At 41.1% G+C, this 25,650-nt stretch overlaps 1 long non-coding RNA gene across 1 annotated transcript in view; it reads right to left on the bottom strand.

Annotated features, from left to right (window-relative positions):
• Positions 1-564: 564 nt before the first annotated feature.
• LOC107185208 overlaps positions 565-25,650 on the bottom strand; it is a 41,749-nt gene continuing 16,663 nt past the window's right edge. The window contains exons 2-3 of the long non-coding RNA XR_001516127.1: positions 21,987-22,019; positions 565-1,419 (exon numbers count right to left, since the gene is read on the bottom strand). This is a non-coding gene — a long non-coding RNA (uncharacterized LOC107185208). The remainder of the gene's footprint in view (positions 1,420-21,986; positions 22,020-25,650) is intronic.

Below are 25,650 nucleotides of genomic sequence, written 5' to 3'. Positions count from 1 at the left end.
ATTTTCTCCTCATTGCAGGCCTCATGTGAGGCCATGATAAAATGGCTTTGTAACTTTTTGGGGGTGATTTAACTAAAATAACTTCGCTGAGTGTTGGAGTGAACAAGGTAATAAAAGCTGTTTGCTGTGCCCCGTCTCCAGACAGGGCTGTAATTACACCACAAGGAAGAAAGGCAGCTGAATCCCACTCCCGGTCATTTCTGTGAACTCAGCCTCCTTGTCATCGGTGCTCTCACATTGCACGCGAACCGCAGAGCTATCTCCTGTGAGTCGCAGAGACAGGTCTGGTTGCAGGGCCGTGAGCTGGCTTACATTCCTTCTGAAACTGATGTCTGTGGTTCAAAAACCAACATTGACATTCTGAGGTTTTAAAAAAGTATTGCCAGTGAATTCCCCTGAGCAACACACACACACACACACACACACACACACACACACACACACACACGAAACTTGTAAAAATTAAAGGTATTCTTTATGCCAAAGTATAACACATAAATGCATCTTACTCAAAAAAGTATTTTGTTCAGTTTTTAAAAAAACTTTTATTCTTTGAAATGTGTTTAAAAAGAAAATTGATCTTTAAGAAAGAAAAACAGGCAATTCCTACTACAGCCAAGTTAACTTTTGATAACGTTTTAATCTCTTAATTCAACTATTTGACATTTTTCCCCCAACAATTTTCCCCAAATCTTACAAAAACCATGAAGTGAAAGTATATTCACACGGGGTCTGTAAACACAGAGACATAACTGCCAGAGGACAAAGCACAGTTTTTCTTAATCACTGAACTGCCCTCTGGCCTCTGGTCTGTGAAGCGACAGTCCCCCGGGCTGGCACTGTCAGCGTGTCCCTTGACACCTGCAGCGCCCAGCTTGCTCTGTCCTCTCTAGAAGGAAAACCACAGGCCACCGCCCTGGCGCCATCCCTGGCTCGGTCCAATCAATAAGGACTTATTTCCTGTCCATTTGCTGAGGTCACAGGAGCGAATCTCATTAATTATTTCTGCTACTGCAGCCTCAAGTGTGCTTCTGGCGTGACAAAGGAAAACGGCTTGACCTTTTTTTTCTTCTAATTTTGTTTGTAGGAGATCCAAAAAAGATGGCAGTATGCATTTAGCAATGTGATAAAAAGAAGAAAAAACCATGTGTATGTTTTTAAAGTCATTAGCAAATTGAGATATTTCATTATGAAAGCTCGCTGGATCACCTCATCCCTGTTTTTCCAGCTAACGAACAATAGTGTCTTTTTAATCTGGTGTCACGAAAATCTGGTCACAGCAAACACAATGTTTTCTAAAGCAGATCGGGCCTCGGAGGGAGGAAAGCTCTCCAGGGCCGCCAGGGCCTTGTTTCCATGGTAACGACACAGGTCAATAGCTGAAGTCACACCTTTGCCAGCTTTGATTGCTTCTCGTAACTGTTAAGAAACAAACGCACAATAAAAGTCAGTTTTTAAGGTACCACAATTAAACTGGGGAGGGGAGGTGAAAAACAAAGAAGGGGACAACCAGTATAGATTCCTTGTGCCAGCTCATTCTCTTGAGGTAAAGAGGACATTATCCCCCAGTGATCTCAAGGCACTAACGTTCAGAACCGAAGGCTGCTCAGCGTCTGCCTCCAGGGGAGCACAATGGGCTCCAATGAGCCCAATTACACCTCCGCAGACTCCCACCCCCTGGTATCTTGAAATGTGCCCTGCTGGGGGCTGGGGGAGTGACGTGGAGGACATTTGCGTTTCTGGCATTTTGAATTCAGCAGCCTAATATTGTCATGTGAGGAAGACTTCATTAACATCCTAGTTAAAAATTATATTTTTTCTCACTGTATGGTGACACAATAGTCCATATGAAAATTCAAGAAAGACGCTACATTTAAAAAAATGAACACTACATTTTAAAAACTAAAATACTTTATTTGGGAAGAATGAATTGAAAATAGCCTTTGTAAAGGATAAAGTAACTCTCATCAACAAATAGAACTGCTTTCCAATAAAATGGTTATACTTTAGGGCCGAGAAAGATTTAGTCTGTCCACCCTCCCCTTGCCCCGATTCCACCTTTTCTTTCTCAGTGACAGCCTCACATCTGCCTAACTCACCAACCAGAAACCCGGGGTCCTCCTCCATCCCCCACATCCCAGGCACCATGGCAGCACCAGCGTTGTTTACCCTCTACTGCACTTTCTGGCCCCCAGAGATTGGGTGGGGCCAAGTGACAAGTTCTAGTCCATGGGAATGATGCATGTCACTTTGGGCTGCGGCCTTTAATTGTCCATGTGAGTCCCTGCAGAGCTTTCCCTCTGGCACACCCACGGCCACCCTGAGACGCTCAGCCTGGATCCCAGAGGGACCCCGTGAGCCACCATAGTGCCTCTCGGACCTGAAAGGGACATGTCATACCAGTGAGAAACATGTCTTTGTTGTTTCAAGCTACAGAGATTACGAGAGTGTCTGGAGCCATCTTGACTGATACTACCACTAAGTCCTAGCTATTCTGTCTCCTTTAAAGCTCTCAACTTGAGCCTCTGCTCTTTATTCCCATTGCCACTACGATAGTTCAGTCTCCCATCATCCCTCATCTCCTACAGAGTCTACCCACCACCAGTTCTGTGCCCCTTGGACTCCATTTGTCTCCCCCTTTCACCATGTATTTAGGGAGACTACTTGTAGCTTCATCTCTGCCACCAAGCTCCCCAAATTGCACTTGAGTGGAATGCACTCAGCTAGGATGACACCGTAAGGACTAGGTGCCACTCTGCATACTGCAGTACAGCATTATTATAGTGTTATATTTTAATTCTTCATTCATCCATCTATCTGTTCATTACATGTTAAGCTACTGCATAATCCATGAAATATAAAAGAATAAAAAGAAATAAGCTGTTTTATTCCTCTAATTATAAGATGAACATATGTCCAGAGAAGCTTAGGGGCGCACCCAAATTATAAATGGGATAGTGGCAAATCTGAGATGAAAAGCCAGGAGGGCCCTAACCGGTTTGGCTCAGTGGATAGAGCTTTGTGCTTCGGACTCAAGGGTCCCAGGTTCGATTCCAGTCAAGGGCATGTACCTTAGTTGCGGGCACATCCCTAGTGGAGAGTGTGCAAGAGGCAGCTGATCGATGTTTCTCTCTCATCGATCTTTCTAACTCTCTGTCCCTCTCCCTTCCTCTCTGTAAAAAAATCAATAAAATATATTAAAAAAAAAAGAAAAGCCAGGAGGGAGGGAGAGAGAGAAAGAGATGGAAAGAGAGAGAGAGGAAAACATTACTTTGTTGTTCCATCTATCTATGTATTCATTGGCTGATTCTTTTATGTGTTTTGACTGGTGATGGAACCCGTAACCTTGACATATCAGGATGCCACTCCAACCAACTGAGGTCCTGGCCAGGGCCCAGAAGCCAGGTTTTGCTAACACCCAGACCAAAAAGCACTTGATACTATGCTCCACCAGACTATGCTCAGCACTCCACGGACATTTCAACCCTGCATGTGAGCTTGGGGACTCTTGCAGCCTAGGGTTCCCTGGTCTCTTGCAGATCACCAAATGCATGAAGACACATTTTAAAATGGTGCTGAGTATCAGAGGCAGACAGATTTAAACTCCATTCTAGCGTAGTAATCTTAGGGAAACCATTTATTTATTTATTAAAAATATTTATTTATTTATTTATTTTTTTTATTGATTTCAGAGAGGACGGGATTGGGAGAGAGATAGAAACACCAATGATGAGAGAGAATCATTATTTGGCTGCCTCCTGCATGCCCCACACCAGGGATTGGGCCCACAACCCGGGCACATGTCCCGACCAGGAATTGAACCATGACCTCCTGGTTCATAGGTAGATGCTAAACCACTGAGCCATGCCAGCTGGGTTTAGGGAAGCCATTTAACTTCCTGAGTTCTAAATGGAGAAAATATCAGTCCCATGAAGGACTGTTGGGAGGACTACATGAACCAGCAGAGTGCTTGACAGTGCTGAAGCATCACAGATGTTCACAAGGACTTCATTCTTCTTCCTCCTCAGCATAGCCACTGCCCCCGTTTTCATCAAGTTTGTAGGAACGTAACCATGCCCATTCATTTCGGGGCCCTCTGGCTACTTTTGTGCTACAACGGCAAAGTGCAGAGTCGAGGAGCTGCCACAGAGACTGTATGGCCTGCAACACCTCAAATATTTACACTTTGGCTTTGATAGAAAGAGTCTGCTGGCTCCTAGACTAAAACAACGACTATCTTCTACTTAGATTCAACAATAGTTAATATTTTGCCATTTTTATTCTGTGTGTGTGTGTGTGTGTGTGTGTGTGTGTGTGACCATTTGAAAATAAGCTGGGGGCAGTGATAAATTATCTCTCCGGGGGAGGACAAAGCTTTATTTGTAGCATTTGCAGAATTTTGTGGTATGAATACTCCCATCATTGAGTTTCAAGCTACTGAGGATAGTGGGATCACAAAATTCTTGAATATTTAACAACAGGCTCTGAGCGGGTAGGACCTGCCCTGGACACACCACGGAACACAGGATGCTTAACTCTTGTTTGGATGTGTGTCTCCTAAATTAAGAACACCCCCTGATACCAGCCAGAATACCATTATCACAGCTGGAAAGCTCACAACAGTTCTCTAATGCTATCTAATACCTGGTCCAGGTGCAGATTTCCCCATCAGACTCTAAAATGTCTTTTTTAGCTTTTTAAATTCCAACCTCATCAATCCTGGTTTACACATTTCATTTGTTGGCTATGACACTTTAATCCTTTCCCCCCTATGACATTGCTATTTTGAAAGGACTAGGCTGTGTTGTACAATGTTCCACACTCTGTATTTCTCTGATCGTTTCATTTAATTTGGTACTCTATATAGTACTCAGTTAGGCTCAAATGAATATTCAAAGGTGGCTCATATGGTATGTAACCCTACAATGAAGGGTAATTTAGATTAGGACATGACGGCACCCAGGAGGACATCACTGAAAGTTACTCAAATCCTAAAAGAGTGAATTTCTCTCACCTAATGATGATTTACCCCCAATTAACAGTAGAATCTGTTCTGTCTGCAGGGGTGGGCTCACAGGGTTTTGTATATACCAAGGAACTTGATAGAGTCCAGGTATAAAATGCCCATATATGACTCACCAGTAATGTAATCCTTCAGGGAAGGTATTGTTCCTCACAACCATCTGTAAACACTTCTACCACCTACACAAACTATTGGCTCAAAGGAAATCCTTTAGATATAATTCGTAGACTATAAATGAGATTCATTTTATATTATAAATTTGAATAGGCAATGGGTCTGTCCTGAGAAGACAGTCTTGTCCTATGTATATAAATGTGACAAAAAAACACATAATCTGGGGTTCAGACTTGGTTGACCATAAGATTCACACGGGGAATTTTAAAATGCAGATGCCTAGGCTCTGATCTTGGAGATGGGAGTCAATAAGGTCTTTAAAAAATGCTTCCTATGCCATTCCGATGATTAGCCAGATTTGCGAGTACCTCACTAGTGAGGGGATGTATTTTGAGTTACTCTATTTTAAAAATAGTTGTATTGTGTTTACATTGTTTCAGTCTTTGCAATGATCAAATTCAATTCAACAAGCATTTGTTGAGCACCTATGTAGCCTAGGTATGTATACTGTAGGGTTGGAGGTACAGAGAGAAATCCAGCTTCCCAGGACTGCCTGTAAGAAGGGCTGTTATAGAGCTACAGGGCCTGAAAGGGTTAAATAGAACACAGAGGGACTGGACCTATGACCTTGATTCTAATAGCTACAATAAAAACACCAGAAGTGAAAAAAAGATCCTTCCACTTTTGCCTTCACCTACATTTTGACTGGGCAAAGCCCAAATCAATGCAGAGACAGAACTTTCCATATTAGGATGTGGCTAGAAGAGCTAGTGGGCCCACACTGGCCCTTGTGACTGGAAAAACACTTTAGCTGTACGAAAAATAACTCACACACACACATACACACACTGAAGGTAAATTATTAGTCTGTGTTTTATTTCCTTGATATAGCACTTTAGGGCACTAATATAATTAAATCTCTAATTAATTCCACTGAGTAATTGTATACTTGTGGCATCACCTGAAATAAATTAAGTCCAATCCTCTGCTAGAGGATCCAATTAAAGGTATTAATACAGACAAGAGGATGCGAAGTACTTAAAGTTAAGTGCACTATTACTTAACATTTGTTAAAAGGTGTTACTAAACACCTTTTCAGCAATAAATGTTGCTTTATGAGGCCCATTTGAGAAAATCATTGTATGTCTCTAAAAACCATTTGGTTCGAAAGTACAAGCCTCTGCCATGGGATCTACTGTATTTTTCCATGTATAGGATGCTATTTTTTTTTCTAAAATAATTAGACTGAAAATTGAGGGGTGTCTTATACACAGAAGTCAGCAGAGAAGGGAGCGAGTGAATGTGTAGCTACCCATATCTTGTCAAACAGGCTTCCTCCAATCATGAGCCTTATTGTTATTGATGTTAGCTGATGCCATAATTGGAGGTGGCAAGTGCACAGATGCAACAGGGACCTGCGTGTTCTGAGCCCATAAAGGTGTCAAGAAATAAAAAGAGAAATACTGGTAAGTGATTGTCTTACTCTGCAAAATTCAAACTGAATGTAATCAGCTATGCAAAAGAGCATAGAAATAGAGCTGCAGAGAGACAATTAGGACCTCCTCCCACTGAGTGTATGATCTGACAGTGGAGAAAACAGGGAGAACAACTCCTTAAGGTGCCAAAAAAGAAGAAAGCCTTAAGAGGAAAACCAGCAAAATGTTTAAAATACTGATTTCTTAATTTTGGGTTGGAAGAGTGGGGGGCTTCTTATATATGGGGACGTCTTATACATGGAAAAACACAGTAAGTAGCTTTAGGAGAAGTGGAGGCGGAAGTCACTTCTCTCCAATGAAACCAGAGAAAGACTTGAAGACCTAGAAGAAACCCCACGCACAATCCTATCTTCTTCATTTTGCAGAAGATACTGGGATGAGAGATATTGCACAGGGAACTTGTGAAATAGTCTGGGTTTCATTTCTCACAGCCAGAGCTCTTCCACTCTACAGCACTGGAAAAGATTTGAAAATAATCCCAAGTTTTCTTTCACCCAATTGAACAGAGTGCTTGGAGAAAACTAGGATGCTAAAACTCGTCTGGGACACAAAATAGACCTTGTTCTGAAGAAACTGGATAATAGAGAGTAAGAGAATATAAAACAACACATTAAAGTTTTTAAAAAATTTACTGATTGACGAGAGAGAGAGAGAGAAACTGTAATTTGTTGTTCCACTTATTTGTACATTCATTGGTTGATTCTTGTATGTGCCCTGACCGGGGATTGAACCTGCAACCTTAGCATACTGGGACAATGCTCTAACCAATTAAGCTACCCCGCCAGGGCACATTAAATTTTTTTTTAAATGGTTGCAAATACATGGATTAGAGTAAAAGAAAACCAATGCAACCATGTTGAAATGGGAAGAGACCATATACTTCTTAATCAAGGGGTAGAAGTGGACCACGCTTCCCTGGTGGAGATTATGAAGTTGGCAAAAAGATAAAATGCAGAAATGATAAGGGACTTCAAACATCTGCTAAAACTCATGTTCCATAGTTGACAAATTCTTGGTGTGCCTGACTGATATAATTTTATGTATCAGAAGACAGAAGAAGCACTTCTTGCTTAACTACGTCAACATACTAGTAATTGGATGTAAAGGTGACAGGAATCTGGCAAAAAAACAAACAAAAACAAGAGAGAATGCCATCTTTTTTTAAAAATATATTTTATTGATTTTTTACAGAGAGGAAGGGAGAGAGATAGAGAGTCAGAAACATCGATGAGAGAGAAACATCGATCAGCTGCCTCCTGCACATCCCCCACTGGGGATGTGCACACAACCCATGCACATGCCCTTGACCGGAATCGAACCTGGGACTCCTCAGTCCGCAAGCCAACGCTCTATCCACTGAGCCAAACCGGTTTCGGCGAGAATGTCATCTTGGTATCATAATCAGGTTAAGAAAGGACCATCAGGCATGGTTTTTAGACACCCAGACTATACATTATAAAAGTGCATTGTGCCTTAACCGGTTTGGTTCAGTGGTCTCAGGTTCAATTCTGGTAAAGGGCACGTACCTTGGTTGCAGGCTCCTCCCTGGGGCAGGCCCTGGCCAGGGCTCGTGCAGGAGGTAACCAATCGATGTGTTTCTCTCACATCGATGTCTCTCTCTGTCTTTCCCTCCTCTTCCACTCTCTCTAAAATCAATGGAAAAATATCCTTGGGTGAGGATTAACAACAACAATAAGAACAAAAGAAAAGTGCATTGCAAAAGCTAGTGAAAAGATTATCATGATTCTAAGAGATCATAAGTAGAAATACAAGGTGGACAAAGATAGGTTTACAGTTATTTGTATCAAAAAATAATACAACAATAATAAATAATAAGTAAATAACAATATAAGAATAAACTGTGTTTTGCATACTCACAGCTGTACACCTACTTTTGTCCCATCCCGATTAGTTGAGGGTGACAAACTAAATTCCAACAACGGTCATAATTAATTATGAACAAAACCGAAATAAATGTCTGCAGACTAAGCTCTCTCAGGGCTCAGACTTGAAAAGGCCCAGGCGTGCGAAGAGGAGTGTATCATCCCTTCTGCCGCTGGCCTGCTGGGCACCTGCTGTGCACGAGGTAGTCCTGTGGACACAGGACGCTATACCTGATTTGAAGGAGCTGACAAAGGACAGGAACAAAGTTGTAAAAACTTGTGGGAATCCATCCATAAGTCTGTATTGTCACCAGAACACTTGTCACAGATGGTTTTAAAGTTCCATTACTCATAGAAAAATGTTCAGAAACAACCAACCTTGTAAGAATCTGCAAAAGACTGACAGATTCATGCGGAAAGAATAATAAGGAGCTTCAAAATGTAAAGGCAGTGGTTGAATAAAAACAAGCTCAAATATTTGTGAAAGATGTATTATTAAGAGAAGACAAAGAGGAAATAGAGCAACTAAATAATGAGTTAAAATTGTAATGACTGTCAGGCCACGGTGGCTCAGTGGTTGAGCATTGACATATGAACCAGGAGGTCACAATTCAATTCCTGGTCAAGGGCACATGTCTGGGTTGCAGGCTTGATCCCCAGTAGGGAGCATGCAGGAGGCAGCCAATTAATGATTCTCATCATTGATTTATCTCTCGCTCCCTTCTCTCACTTCCTCTCCCCACCAGCAAATCTCTCACTCATTCTGTCTGATGTCCCTGTCCGGCTTTCATCTTTTGATACTTCCCCTTTCCATCCTCCTCCTCACTCTGGAGACCTGATTTCTAGGCTGGCACACCTTCTCAGAGGCTTCCAGCCATCTCTGTCCACTCTTGCATGCTTAGACTGAGGAAGTGTCCTTCCCAGCTAACTGAAAGAAAGAGAAACTTCACAGAGGAGGGGAGATGGAAATGTCTTTCAACATAGGACAAAAGAAAGATGAAGACAGGTGCATTCTGGAACACAAACCAGTGAATTTATGAACAATGATGGCAAGATCACAGAAGAGGTCATTAAAGAGGTGGTTTGGCCGAAACCGGTTTGGCTCAGTGGATAGAGCGTCGGCCTGCGGACTGAGAGGTCCCAGGTTCGATTCCGGTCAAGGGCATGTACCTTGGTTGAGGGCACATCCCCAGTGGGGAGTGTGCAGGAGGCAGCTGGTCGATGTTTCTCTCTCATCGATGTTTCTAACTCTCTATCTCCTTTCCTCTCTGTAAAAACTCAATAAAATATATTAAAAAAAAAAATTAAAAAAAAAAAAAAAAAGAAAGAGATGGTTTGCAGGTTCCAGAAAAAAGGCAGTGGGGACCACAATCCCAGACAGGTCACAATGGACAAGTTAGTCATGACAAAACACTCTCATTTTCCTTTGGATATGACCACTTGGCTATTAGCTTGAGAAAAGTAGAGATCAAGTATATGCAGATTTTGGAACTTTAGTCCTTCGTGGATAAAACAGAGAAATGGGGTCTGGTATTATGGATTTGAATATGTAAAACAACTATTCCTAGAAAGTGGTTAGGAGTGAGCAGCAAAGTGGTTCTCCACAGCTGGCTTTGAACATGGAGGAGGCCCCAGAATGGAAATTAGGACACCAGTCCTACAACCAAAAGAACTAAATAATGCTACTCCAAGTTCTAGAGAAATGCTGCTCACAGTCCACACAACTACAGTACCTGAGCCCTGAGCTCATGAGGATCCAGATAAGCCATGCCAGACCCTTCCCCCAGACACTGTGAGATAAATGTTATTGTTCTAAACCACTAATGGATGTTTCACTCTTACACCCATCTCTCTCTCTCTCTCTCTCTCTCTCTCTCTCTCTCTCTCTCTCCCACCTCCCTTCCTCCCTCCTTCCCTCCTTCCCTTCCTCCCTCCCTCTCTAAAATCAATAAAAAGGATGTCCTCAGGTAAGGATTAAAAATATAAATAAAAAAAATAAAATGTTCACAAACAAATTAACCTGGAACCATGAAACTTTTTAGTAAACTCTGTAATAGAAATTCAAAAGCGAAACAGCATAGGTTGTGGAGTGCAGCATGGAGCCAATCTTGCCTGTAGCTTTTTTTAGGAGTGAATCAATAAAGTGTAAGCTCTGTTATCTCATGACAAACACGATGCTGGTTATTTAATGAAAGAGAACACTGTGGGAGGAGAGCACTCACATCATGTGGGCATCAAACAGTCCTGGCTGGGGGCTATCTGAGGAACCCATAACTATGTAAGAGAGAATTTGGTTTCTATTATCGTACTTTAGTCTGTATCTGACTTAGACTTTCTTAAATCCTTCTCATGCCTCAATTTTCATCTGCTCTAGTATTTGGATGCTGATATTTGGGAATCATTTCCCTCAAAGCTACTTCCACGACCACCACCATTCACAGGACCCTACATTCCTAACATCCTAACATGGATCCTGATACACATTTGCAGGATTAACACCTCTTCCAGACATAGGGGATCTCTACATTATGGTGTTATAGAGGGTACTAGTATATTTGTAAACACAGATCCTTGTCTCCTTCAAAAGAATGATGATAAGAACTATATCTATAAAACTTTATTGAAAGAGTGAAGAATGCTTACCAGTTTAAAAAAATATCATAATTAGCCTGGCTGGTGTGGCTCAGTAGTTGAGTGTTGACCTATAAACTAGAAGGTCATGGTTCAATTCCTGGTCAGGGCACATGTCCAGGTTGTGGGCTTGATTCCCAGTGTGGGGTGCGCAGGAGGCAGCCAACCAATGATTCTCTTTCATCACTGATGTTTTTAACTCTCCCTCTCCCTTCCTCTCTGAAATCAATACAAATATATTTTAAAATATCATAATTATTGCACTGGTTCAGCAAACATAAATCCTAAGAGTCTTTTACTAGATAGTCACTATTTCTGAGACCAGGACTATGCTAGATTATAGATTTTTTTGGGTGTTTGCAAGACCAGAACCTGCACATTCTCCCTTACTTCTTTCTATGGTGTGTCTGAAGCATCTTTTTTTTTTTTGGTTTGCTTTTAAATATATATATTTTCTATTGATTTCAGAAAGGAGAGGGAGAGAGAGAGAGAGAGAGAGAGAGAGACCTTCTACACCGTCCCTACTGGGGATCGAGCCCGCAACCCAGTTTATGTGCCTTGACTGGGAATCTAACGTGACCTCCTTACTCCTAGGTCAATGCTCAACCACTGAGCCACACCAGCCAGGCCTGTTTACTGATATTTACATCTCAACTCCGGTACCCTTCAGTCCCTAGTCCAGTGATGGCGAACTTATGATATGCATGTCAGAGATGACACGTGAACTCATTTTTTTTGGTTGATTTTTCTTTGTTAAATGGCATTTAATATATAAAATAAATATCAAAAATATAAATCTTTGTTTTACTGTGGTTGCAAATATCAAAAAATTTTTTATATGTGACACGGCACCAGAGTTAAGTTAGGGTTTTTCAAAATGCTGACACGCCGAGTTCAAAAGGTTCGCCATCATTGCCCTAGGCCGACGCTCAATCCACTGAGCCAAACGGGTTAGGGCTGAAGCATCTTGAGAAGCAGCATGGTGGCAACACGCTGCAGAGTCAGTGGACCTGGGCAGAATCATGACTGTGAGATTGTAACTGTGTGAACACTCTTAGGTAATTTGATCTCTTCTCCATCAAATGAAGGACTTCAGAGATAGAATTTGATAGAAACATCTGATCAGGTGTGTCTTGAACAGCATACATACTGAAAAACATGCATGTGGTGGCCTGATGGCAGGCACGGTAGAGAGATCAGAGTGCGTACAAAGGCTTAACAACCTTTCCGAACTGGTGCCCACAAATCTTGTCAGAGTGGATGGCAGATAAAGGTTAGAAGTTCCCGAGATCTAGAACAGGGAGACCTTCCACAAGGGGCACCCTTGCGCTACACAGGAATCAATCTATGTCCTGGTGAATAGGTAAGACCTTTCATCAAGCCAGGAAGTCAAGGACTTGGGGGAAAGGGATAGAATCTACTCACCACAGTGTGTGTGTGTATGTGTGTGTGTGTGTGTGTGTGTGTGTGTGTGTGTGTGTTGGGGGGGTGGTGGGGGTGAGTAGTGCTTGGGGACACAACTTCATATGCACCAACAAAACAAATTAACAGGTTTGTGATAGATCAAACATCTTAACATCACGAAATCCTTACTGCTGTACAAAATCAGGCTGTAGGGGTAGTGGCTAAGTTTGGAAATATCAATCCATGTCATGACAAAGACTTCTAACTTACTAAAACCACATTCAGCATCTATAAACAAGTGCCTCTCCGTTCTCTCAAAAAATATAATTTTGGAAAACCCATGTTTCTCCTTTGTGTGTGTGTGTGTGTGTGTGTGTGTGTGTGTATTTTAATGACAAGGAAACAGACAATATTCCCTTCAGCTCTACTCAGAACTGTTTCAGGCTCCTCTGTGGAGACAGAAGGCTCTATCCCTACATAAAGGCACATAGGCCCTCGCTGTGCACAGGTGGCTCCTGATACCACTAACTAGGAGCACTAATTGAATCCAGCTATCCCACAGTGCAGAGCATTCACACACAGAACCAGCCTGGAGGGCATTTTTAGTTAGCTTTCTAGATTCAAAAGGTTACTCCAATTGCATCTTTATTTCAAACCAGGAGTGCAAGGCTTTGAGGATATAATAATTTGATTAAAAATGTACTTGGGGGAAAATAACAAGAGCAAAGGTGGCGTCAAATATACCTTATGAATTAAAAGTACAGAATATAGGCACAAACATTTGGCATACCGTGGGTCATTCGTTCGTTCATTCATTCGACAGTAATTCAACAAATATTGATTGGGTATCTAGTAATGTGTTAGGCCCTCAGGGGACATATAATGGTGAGAAAAACCAGACATGATTCCAGGCTTACAAACAAGAACTGGTCATCAAAAATCTAAGTCTGCCGAAGCTTCCTGATAAATGTTAGTTATTATATAAATATGTAATTTTTAGGTACCAGTAATTCAAAATGGTTAATTTAAGAATGGGAGAGATTGCCCCACTAAATATTACTGTTATGAACTAAGTAATTTCGTATTTTATATATAAAATTAGAAACCAAAGATCACAAAGTAGGAATATATGATCTGAAGAAAAATAAAAAAGACAATTGCTTAGAGGTTTGAATTAAATTAGTATTAACAGCATTAGGTTAACAACTGAAAGGGTGACACATTTTATGATGTCATCCAGAGGGTTATGGATATCATTTAATAATTTTATTCATGATGCACAAGGGAACAGAGATTATGGTCATTAAATCTGTTGATGCCATTGAGGTGTGTGGGATTGCTAACACCTCAGAGAACAAGAATCCAATTGTAAAATAACATTAAGAAATTAGAAGAATAGATCATCAAAGCAAGATGATAGTCACTGAGGACCAATGCAAAATAATATACTAGAAGCCTTTAGGAGGGAAAACACTAGCTTGATGATGGGCAAGGAATAAATGTCCAGAGGGCAACTGTTTTGCAAAATGACTTGAAGGCTCATGATAAGGCACACGCTAAAGGCATTAATGACTGCATGTGTGATTAGAATTTATTTGGATTAAAATTTTCACATGATCTAAAAAGTTTCTAAGCTTTATTGTGAACAAAAACTGATCTATGATTATTTTTCCATCATTAATAATTATATATTGACGGAGATTTGGAATCAGAGGAGTAGTTGCAAAAACTGATTTTAGTAGATCAATTGTTCTGAAAAAAAGATTAAGCAAAATCCATTCATTATTGCTGTAAGGCAAAATACTTGTCTGAAATGTGACTGCCAAAAAAGAATAATAACTGGTTTTATCTGATTTTTAAGAAAACAAGGAGTGGGGATTTAGACCAACGCCTGCAATGCCTGCCTAGGGCTAGGTCCCCCTCATCCGCAGCTGTCCTCCAGCACCTCAACCCCTCTGGGGCCTAGCACAAAACCTCACAGTGTAAAAAAATTTACATTCTCCACTTGTGTTTTTCTGCCTATCGCCATAGAAGCAAGCAATTCTTTAGGAGCCTAGAATTAAATTCTGATTATATCAGTAAAAACACATTTTTCAATTCTCAGTAGCCCAGGTTATAATCTGAAAAATTTCAATTCAAATTAGAGTACACTTTGAAAGCAGAAATCCTTAAAAAATACAATGTATTTCTTATTTTAAACATGCTTAAATGTGGTCACCTTAATGGTGTGTGTGTACATTTTTATGTGTTGTCTTCCAGTCTTTATCAAGCATGTAACATTTTACATAGTTGCATTTATATCATAATGGCATTTGAATTTGCATAATTTTTCTTTTTTTGTTCTTTTTTTGTCTTTCATCTTTTTTCTTTTGGATAATTTTTCTTGAAATTCTACGGGGTGGGGCAAGTGTAGGTTTACAGTTGTTTGTATGGAAAATAATACAATAATTAATAAATAATAATATAAGAATAAGCTGTGTTTCCTGTACTCACAACTGTAAACCTACTTTTGCCCGTGTTATAAACATCTGATCAAATTTACTACAAGTCCTTTATGGAAAAAAATGGGGGAGGGGAATATCAATGTTTCTACATAATCTCCATAATTATCACTAAAACAGGGATCCTAAATGTTCAGACAACTTCAAGAGGTCAGAGGAAGTGAGAGATTGCATGCATAAGTGATGCTGTATATGGGATATTCTACCAAGGAGCTAATGTAAAGCCCCAGGGTAGGAGATGCAGCATCTGCCCAAGAAAGGGGTAGAGGGAAGAGAAAACACAGTAACATCTGGTCTCTAAATGTGCCAGTGTGAAAAATTCTCAGAGCCAGTTAGCTAGGGCTTGGGATAGAACGAGCAGGCAAAAATTACCAAAAAAAGAAAAGAAAAAAAAAAGAGCCTGGGTTTGTCAGTAAAGAAAGGACAATAATATTATAGCAAATTTTATATTCAAGATTCAAAAAAAGAATTTTGGACTCAATATGCAGCCAAGTGTTTGACACACTCTGTGTAGAATAAAAGAAAAACCAGCTAAAAGGGCAACCTTGGAAAGGAGAACCAGGACATGTGAGGAAAGGCTCTTTTTTCTTCGTAAAGGGAAGTGATGATATGTGATCATGCAAATACAAATGCAAATGTCTGTGGACAGCACTGTTAGATGGTTGGAAGAGAATTTTAATGTGCACCCTATGCAAATGCGTTTTATAACAAAACAAAATGTGTGAGGCCTTCTGAGGGCGGGAGGGAGGAGGGGAGCAGTCCTTCTGCACACTGTGCCTGAGAGGCACGGGAGGATGAGGACCGAGCCAGAAGAATGTGCCGCACTAGGATCCTGAATAAATTCTAGGAGAGAGCGTAAGTCAAAAAGCTCCGTTGGCTGAGCCTCTTCCCATGCACCAAAGGGTCACCTGTTTGATTCCCGGTCAGGGCACAAGCCAATCAATATTTTTCTTTCTCCCTCTCCCTTTCTTTCTCTAAAATCAATAAAAAACATATTTAAAAAACCTACCTTACATTTAACTGAGGACTGGATGCCTAATGAATCAGCACCTGCAAGATCTTTCTTTATCAAGTGCTTAATCTTGAGCAATTCTCTAAGCTTAGAGTGAACTTACCGAGTAAGGAGACATTAGAAAGAACAACTCTCTGTTCTGTACTGAGTCATGGGGAAAATTATGTGAACTGCACAGCAAAGACTGGAGATGAATATAAAGAAAGCTTCTGTAAATGTAGACTCTTTGTGTCAAAATTAGCATGAAGTTTCAAGCCCATTTACGGCTCCATCCTAGGCACTTGTGAAAGACGAGCAGGAGGCCTATTCAGTGCTGACAGGCTGTGGCTCTGACCAAGTGACATTTACACATATCTGCAGCAATTATAAAAAGGAAATTAGGAAAAGCCTGCGTCTCTGTGATGGAGATATTTAAGCAAGCCATTCTGAATGTGTTAAAAAATTAAAATTGTAGAAAGCCAAACCATAGGTGCCATGTTTTGCCTGAAGTGGTAAAAATACCATCTGCCCAGTCTTTTAGCAGCATGCTTATGTCACGTAGCAGTAGGCTAAACTACAGGCATACGCTCGGCTCCAGCTGGGGAAAATACACAGACGCTTGTAGATGTTTTTCTAAGCAAGAGTAGGCAACATAGTCCCTTTCCTTCAGACATATATGTTAGTTACCATAGCAAACTGAGTGCGACTGTGGTCTGAGGAGCTCAGGCAGCAGTCCCAACACACGGCCACAGATTCCTGCAGTTCCGTAGGTGGCACTCTTCCCTCTAGCACTGAACTGAATCACTAGAGCTTAACCTTGGGGCCAGAAGCCTCCACAACCAGGCTCCAGACCAATCACTGTAATTAAGGTCCCCATGGTATTGTGCATATGAGCAAAACTGGTAGCACCAGCTTCTTGGTCACAATTCACTCCTGGTAATTACATTCTGTCTAATAAAATGCCTCCTGCAGTTTTAACTAGGTAAGTAAGATGTTTCTTGTTTTTCCATTTTAGAAGCTACTGGATAGAATCACCTTACAGTTAAGCAGCTGCCTTCCCTGCCCAGCCCCCAGAGGGACGAGTTTCAGTCGTGGTAGAGGACGCCTGTGCTTGCATTAACCACCTTACCGAGGCAGGAGAGACTTAATGAATTAATAGATGTCGAGGGCTTTGATATCTTAAGATGAAAGGCACTGCAGCCGTGCAAAGCATTCATATCCAGACTCTATTGCATCAGGAACTCAATTAAAAAGTAATTCAATTTCTTATTTGAGTGTTTGAATACAGACCACTGTTTTGCTGAATGTGACAGACATCCTACAGATCCAGCTGAGGCTGATTTTGAAGCTATGGCCTTTTCTGCCCTTTTTCCTTCTGCCTCCGCCATTCTGAGACTGACTAAATCTGAGGTGGCGTCTACAGCCACAGAGCACCCGGACAAAATAATTTCCTATGGCTCTTGAAATCTTATTTTTCAGATAAAATTTGGCTTTTGAGTAAATACTCACAACTTGGCAATAAAGAAATTTCCAGCTACAGATAAATTTCATGACAGTCTCCAGAAATAGCCATTGAGTTTCCAATGTAGTTTTACAGATAAACCCACCAGGGAAGCCCCAAGTCACGAGGCACGGTGCGTGTAATAGTCAGCATGAGCACTGTGACCACACAGACCGAGATGAGTAGAACTGAGGTCATGATGTGAATACGCCATAAGAGAATACGCAAGCTGCATCCTGCCGACATCTCCTCCATACTTAGTAGAGATGGATATAATCTATCTTTCCCGTGGTACTTGGGTTTAGGTCAGTGTAAGGATGACAGGTCTGGATTAATTACCTAGATAGTTATGCCCTTAACTATCAGACTACTGCCATATATTCCAGGTGGCGGGTTTCTGTTTACTGCCTGAGATACATGGTCACTGGGCACTTGGGAAGGTAAACTTAGGGTTACTGAACATTGGAACGGACTGTGTTGTATAGTCAACATACTGTTAAAAAGGCTAATTTGAGTCTACAATTGATTCCAGACCTCTTGCAGTGTCCTGCACTTCTGGCATAACTCTGATGCAACACTCATCCAACGCATTTATCAAGCACTCCTATGTGTAAGCCAGTGTTGGACACAGGTGATGCAACCAGGAACAAAGAACCACCCTGTGCCTTGCCTGCAGGGCTCTATAGTCGAGTAGGAGAAAGAAAGAAACAAGTACCTAAATAAAAAAGAAAAAAAAAGACCAGAACTTGGCTGGAGATCCTGGCTAGGCTGCTGATCAACTGAACCCTGTCTCCATGTCATTCCTTCTTACCAACTATTCTGCTGTATTGCCTCTAAGGAGATGATCCAGAATTTAGCATAGAGAAATAACTCAATGGACAAGATGAGACATTGAGGTGTGGAGGGTGAAATTAAAAAGACTAACATGCATCTGCAGTCACTCTCTTCCTTGACATTTGCTGAGCCACACGCCTGGATTTCCAGCTTCTCCGCTGGCTGCTGCATCTCCCTCTTAGGCTTGTTCCTCCTCGTATCTCTGACCTCTTAACACTGGACCACCCAGGGCTCAGTCTGCAGACTCTTCTCTTCTCTGGATTCCTCACCCACTTAATAATCTCATATAGTTCAGAGCTTTTAATATCTTCATAAGGATTACTTCCACTTTGCCTTCTATGTATAGGTACATCAGAAAAGAAAAAAAAGAAAGAAAAAAAGGAAATAAATAAAATTGAAAAATGTTAAGAAGGAAAATAAAATAGAGCAAATGGGGAGTGGCTACTTAAGATAGGGAGGTCTGAGTCCTGGAAGTGTGTGATGGAGAGGCCTGTGTCAATCTTGTTCATGCTGGGAGTGAGCACCCGCACAGTGCGGCACGCATATTAAATGTCAAAACATAGCGATTGGGTGGACGAGTGGATAAAGGAATGAATCTGGACTGCAGAAATATAGAAGATAAGAATGCCTCCCTCCCCCAAATGTCTCCTCTCAAATTTGGAATGGGCCTACAGAATAAAACAGCACTACTTTAAATTGCTTGTTTTATACTAAAGACGCTGAGGGAAGACTGAAGAGGTCAAGTGATTGATACCGGATTTTTGTTGTTGTTAATCCTCACCTGAGGATATTTTTTCCCCATTAATTTATTTTTATTTTTTTAGAGAGAGTGGAAGGGGGCGGGAGAGAAACATTGATGTGAGAGAGACACATTGATCAATTGACTCCTGCACGTGCCCCGAGGTATGTGCAGGAGTCATGGAACCTGGGACCCTTCAGTCTGTAGGCCAACACTCTATCCACTGAGCCAAACTGGCTAGGGCTGATACCAGATTTTGCAATGAATTGGTGGCAGAGCTCGGTCCTGGGGTGTTTCATCTGTGCACCCTATTTTTTTATTTTTTTCAAACTTCTTCCATTGTCATGTGCTTCTGCAATAAGAAACCCTAAAGGAGTTCTTTGAGTCATAAATATGCAGCAATGATCAATAGTTACTCGATTGCTTTACTTTTTGGTTCATAAGTTAGCTTTTTTTTACTATCACAGTAAAATCCCAGCCTTTATCTCCCAACTAATTTATTACAACCTTTCTCAGCAACCTTCTCAATCTACTTAATACCTGTAACAGGTGTCAAAAGCTTTCCTTTCTTCTCTAAGATAAAAATCTATATCAGAGTTTCTCCTGAACTAACTTCATGTGCCTTCTATTTTTTCACTCACTCACTCACTCACTCACTCACTCACTCACTCACACACCAAGTGTACAAAGGCAAATAAGACACTGTCCCTGCCCTCCGAGAGCTCACAGGCCATGATCTGTCTCATAAGTGGATCATGGTAACAGTTAAGTGCAGTGACTGAGACCCACAATGTACAGAAGAATGGAGGAAAGCACCTACTCCAGCCTGGGGAACCAGGGAGGACTTGCTGCAGCACATGATCCTAAATTAAGCCACACAGGAGGACAGGAGGGGCCCGAGAAAGGGGGAAGGGCATTCCGAGCAAAGGGGCCAGTATGAAGAACAGAAACTGCACGTTTTATGTAATTTGGTGCCGCTGGAGCACAGGGTAGAAGGAGAAGAAGCCGGAGAGTCCCTCTCGAGGGTGTGAGCACAGAGCTTTATATGCCAATCTAGCAAGCTTTGAAACTGCTTTACAGACAACATGGAGCTAACGAAGGTTTTAAGCTGGAGTGCGAAATTGTCAGATTTGTGGTTTTGACATTCTGAGTACTAATGGATTTGTGGGGACAAGGGAGAGGCAGGGAGACCAGTTAGTAGGTTTCCAGTGGTTCAGATGAAGGGACTTACATTGAGCACTGGCTGAAAGATCAAGATGGGTTGGATTCAAGATAATGTAGGACATAAAATTGGCATGACTTGGTCATGGAATATAGGGTGAGGAAGTAGGAGCACTCAGGGTGACTTCTAAGTTTCTCATATGGTTGACTGGTGGGATGATAGTGCCAACAACAGGAGAAAGAAAAGTAACAAGGACCAGAGATATAACACTAAAAGTGGACCCTAATGGACACCATGGACTTTGGGTGATAATGATGTGTCAATGTAAGTTCATTGTAACAGATGTACTAGTACCACTCCGGAGAATATTGATAGTGGGGGGGGGCTGTGCCTGTGTGTGGATGGGGGGAACTCCATACTTTTTGCTCAATTTTGCTGTAAACCTAAAGCTGCTCTAAAAAATAAAATCTATTAAAAAAAAAAAAGACCAGAGACGTCAGGGAAGGGGCTGAGTTCCATTTAAGCATTGAGCTCCTTTGCCTGTGGGAGACCCAAGAGGATATGTCCACAACTCACATTTGGGTATCTGACAAGACTCAAACAAACATCTAAGACAAAGTGACAGATATGGAAGTTCTCAAGTTAGAGGTGCTCCTATTATCTAATTTTCTTGAGAAACAGAGAAAAGGAGAGACCCCATTTCAGGCAAGGAAAGGGGTTAGAGAAAAGGCGTAAACCTAGGGTGGCCAGGAGAGCGCAGGGTTCCGGTCAGCCCTGAGAACGCTGTGGGTTTCAGCTGTTTCCCCTGCAAGCAGAACCCTTCCAGGTCGTATTTCTCCCTCCCTGTCTTTGGAGTGCAGGTGTGCTCACACCCTGGATATTCCTGCTTTTGTATAATCCAGATGGTTAACATGTTCCTTTAGCCCAGCAGCTACATGCATCCCACACACCTGCTAACATGTTCCATTTGCCCCTGAGGGGAAAACAGAATGCGACCCACGTGTGCTCCTAGGCTTCACTGGTAAGCTGAAATCTGAACTCCCCAAAGCAATTTTCAGCCAAGGACGTGTGTCAGATTATCTGCAGCACCTTCTCTCAAACCCTTCCTCCTGCCCCTGCACCGCTGTTCCTACCAGGGGATTCTGATCTCGGTGAAAGAGGGGGTGATGCAATGGTAACCTAGGCATGTGTGTTTTCAAGAACTCCACAGGCGATGTGAGAAATACTGCCGTCAGGAGCCCAAGTCTGCCCTGTTTGGTGCTTCCTAGGTATGATCTGATGGCATAACAGCTCTTTCCCATCCACTGGCCAAAGGCATCTTTCCAGCAATGCTTCCTGGTCTTACTTTGTTTAGTTTTTTCTTCATAGCACTTACACCCATCTGGCATTATATTATGTATCCATTTAGTTTTTTTCCATTAGTTATCTGTCTCCCCCACTAGATTGTAAATGTCCAGAAAGGAAAGACTGGACCTGATTCACTGTTGTATTCCCCACACCTACCCTGTTGTCTGGAATGAAGCAGGCGCTTAGTAAATAAACTTATTGTTGAATGAATCTTGCTTTACCTACTAATGCCTGTTACTTAACAGGGAATGTCCCTCAGCTTTGAATGTGATTGTTCTTTTGACCTTTCAAATATAAACAGAAAAACAAACACCAAACTGAAATGTATAAAACTGTGTGCTATAAATAAAATTTACCTACCTTAGCATAGTCTAATCTTCCTTTCTCTTGAGCCTACAATAGAAAAAAGAAATATTAATTCATCAGTTCTTTAAAAATTTAGTAAATATGTATATACTTCAGTAGGTAGTTTACATATAAGACATTCAAACATAGTGAAAACTTGAGAGAACAGCACAATGAGCACACATATATGCTCTATCTGGATTTGACAGTAGCAGACAAGACTCTTCACGCCTTCCTGCTTTAGCACACATCTTGTAAGCATAAAACATCTCATACTAGTACATAACCACAGGTCCATTCTCAAAGTAACAATAATGACATACCACCTAACATACAACTCCATATTCAAATTTCTCCAATTGACCCTAGAATACTTTTCATAGCTTTTTTTTTTAAACCCAAATCAGAATTAGTCAAGGTTCACACATTGCATTATTGCATTTTTTAAAAAAAAAACTTTATTTTTATTCTTGACACTATTACAGGTAAACCTATCTCCAACACCCCCCTGCCCCCCGCTGCCGCTGCTTTGCCCATTTCCACCCAGCCCCCTTCCCTCTGTCCCTCACTCTGTTGCCTGTGTGTATGGATTATGCATATATGCTCTTTGGCTAATCTCTCACCTTCTTTCCTCCAGTCCTCCTACCCCCTATTCCCCTCTAACTTCTGTCAGTCTGTTCCATGTATCCATGCCTCTGGTCTTTGTTCATCAGTTTATTAGATTCCATACTTGTATATGGTATTTGTCTTTCTCTGACTGACTTATTTCACTTAGCATAATAATCAGCAGGTCCATCCATTATGTCACAAAAGGTAAAGGTTCCCTTTATAAAATTATTTATTTTTTAAATATTTTTATTGATTTCAAAGAGGAAGGGAAAGGGAGAGATAGAAACATCAATGATGAGAGAGAATCATTGATCAGTTGCCTTCTGCATACCCCACACTGGGGATCAAGCCCATAACTCAGGGCTTGGCCGGAATTGAACCCAGGACCCTTCAGTCCACAGGCTGATGATCTATCCACTGAGCCAAACCAGCTAGGGCAAAAAGTTCCCCTTTTATGGCTGTGTAGTATTCCATGTGTAAATGTAGCACAGCTTTTTCTGTCCACTCCATTGATGGGCACATGTGCTGCTTCCAGATCGTGGCTGTTGTAAATAACACTGCTATGAACACAAGGTGGTATTCTTGTGCACCCTTTCTGATTAGGGTTTCAGATTCTTAGAATACATTCCGAGAAGTGGGATCACTGGTCAAAAGGCCGTTTCATTTTTAATTATTTGAGAAGCTCCATATTGTTTTCCACTGTGGCTGCACCAGTCTACATGCCCACCAACAGTGCATGAGTATTTCCTTTTCTCCACATCTTCACCAGCACTTGTTTGATTTATTGATGATAGCCATTCTGGCAGGTATGAGGTGATATCTCACTATGGTTTTAATTTGCATCTCTCTAATGATTTGTGACATTGAGCGTTTTTTGTTTTTTTCATATGTTTATTAGCCATCTGTACGTCCACTTTGGAGAATAATCTACTCAGGTCCTTTGCCCATTCTTTAAAGGGATTGTCTTCCTGGTGTTGAGCTGTATGAGTTCTTTGTATACTAGTATTTTGGAAATTTACCCCTTATCAGATGTATTGTTGGCAAATATTTTCTCCCATCCAGTGGGTTCCCTTTTCATTTTGTTGATGGTTTCTTTTGCTGTTCAGTTTTTTGGTTTGATGTAATCCCATTTGTTTTTTTCCTTTGTTTCTCTTGCTCTAGAAGATATATAAGCAAAAATATTGCTACAAGGGATATCTGTACTTTACTGCCTATGTTTCCTTCTAGGATTTTTATGGTTTTGCAATTACATTTAAGTCTTTAATCCATTTTGAGTTTATTCTTGTGTATAATGTAAGTTGGTGGTCTAGTTTCATTTTTTTGCATGTATCTGTCCAATTTTTCCAACACCATTTATTGATGAAACTGCCTTTATTCTATTGCATGCTCTTGCCTCCTTTGTCAAATATTAATTGACTATAAAGATGTGGGTTGATTTTTGGGCTCTCTGTTCTGTTCCGTTGATATAGATGCCTATTCTTATACTAGTACTAGAGGTCTGATGCACGAAATTCATGCAAGAGTAGGCCTTCCTTCCCCTGGCTGCCAGCACCGGCTTTCCTTTGGCACCTGGGACCCAGGCTCCCCTCCAGCTGCTGGCAGGCACCCGGGGACCCGGGCTTCCCTCACAGCCCCGGCTTTGTCTGGAAGGTCATCTGGTCTAATTAGCATATTACACTTTTATTATTATAGATGCCAGTACCAGGCTGTTTTGATTTCGAGGGCCTTGTAATATAGTTTGATATCAGGTATTGTGACACCTCCAACTTTGTTCTTCTTTCTCAGGATTGCTGAAGCTACTAAGATTTTTCTTGGTTGCATATAAATTTTTTGAATATTTGTTCTAGGTCTGTGATATGCTAGTGAGATTTTAATAGGAATTGTGTTGAATCTTTGCTTTGGGTAGCATGGACATTTTAATGATGTTAATTCTTCCAATTCATGAACATGGTATATGCTTCCGCTTATTTGTCTCTTTTTCTATTTCCTTTTTAAATGTCCTATAGTTTTTCTGAATCTAGGCCTTTTACCTCCTTGGTTAAGTTTATTATTTTTTGTTGTTGCATGCATTTGGTTTTAATGTCTAGGTTAAATCTACACTAGTTCCTCTCCATTTTTCATGACATGAAAATAAAAACTATTAACTTTTTTCATAAAAATCATTGACTTTTTGAAGAGACCAGAGCAGCTGTCTTATAAAAATGTCTTTTGGGATTTGTCATATTATTCTACATTGTGTCATTTACCTTGTCCCAATTTGCTTGAAAACTGGAAGCTGGGCCCGAGGAAGCTTGCTTAGGTTTAGGTTAAGCACTTTTGGCACGAACACTTTATCCGGACTTTTATGTATTTCACATTGCATCAATTCAGGAGGCACACAGTGTCAGAGAGAGAACGAGGTTTATAACCTTGGTCCTGACTCTTCTTGCTTCTTTACAATCTTTTAAAAATTTATCCAATATGTCTGTATTAAATGTTAACACCATCACAAACCACTTTAATTTAAAATTGTGACTAAAACATTTTTTTAAATTAAATCTTTATTGCTCAGATTATATTTGTTCCTCTTTTTCCCCCCACAACTCCTCTCCACCCAACCCCAGTTCTCACCCCACCCTCCGCTCTGACTCCCCATCCACTGTCCTCATTCATAGGTGCACGATTGTTGTCCAGTCTGTTCCCGCATCCCCCACACCCCTTTCCCCACCAAGAATAGTCAGTCCATTCCCTTTCTATGCCCCTGATTCTATTATAATCACCAGTTCATTCTGTTCATCAGATTATTTATTCACTTGATTTTTAGATTCACTTGTTGGTAGATGTGTATTTGTTGTTCATAATTTGTATCTTTACTTTTTTCTTCTTCTTCCTCTTCTTAAAGGATACCTTTCAGCATTTCATATAATACTGGTTTGGTGGTGATGAACTCCTTTAGCTTTTCCTTATCTGTGAAGCTCTTTATCTGACCTTCACTTCTGAATGATAGCTTTGTTGGATAAAGTAATCTTGGTTGTAGGTTCTTGGCATTCATCACTTTGAATATTTCTTGCCACTCCCTTCTGGCCTGCAC

Source organism: Myotis davidii, unplaced genomic scaffold (assembly GCF_000327345.1).
Source record: "Myotis davidii unplaced genomic scaffold, ASM32734v1 scaffold68, whole genome shotgun sequence".
NCBI classification, from domain to species: domain Eukaryota; kingdom Metazoa; phylum Chordata; class Mammalia; order Chiroptera; family Vespertilionidae; genus Myotis; species Myotis davidii.
The sequence above is the reverse complement of the archived record's forward strand: the minus strand, read 5'-3'. Positions and strand labels throughout refer to the sequence as shown.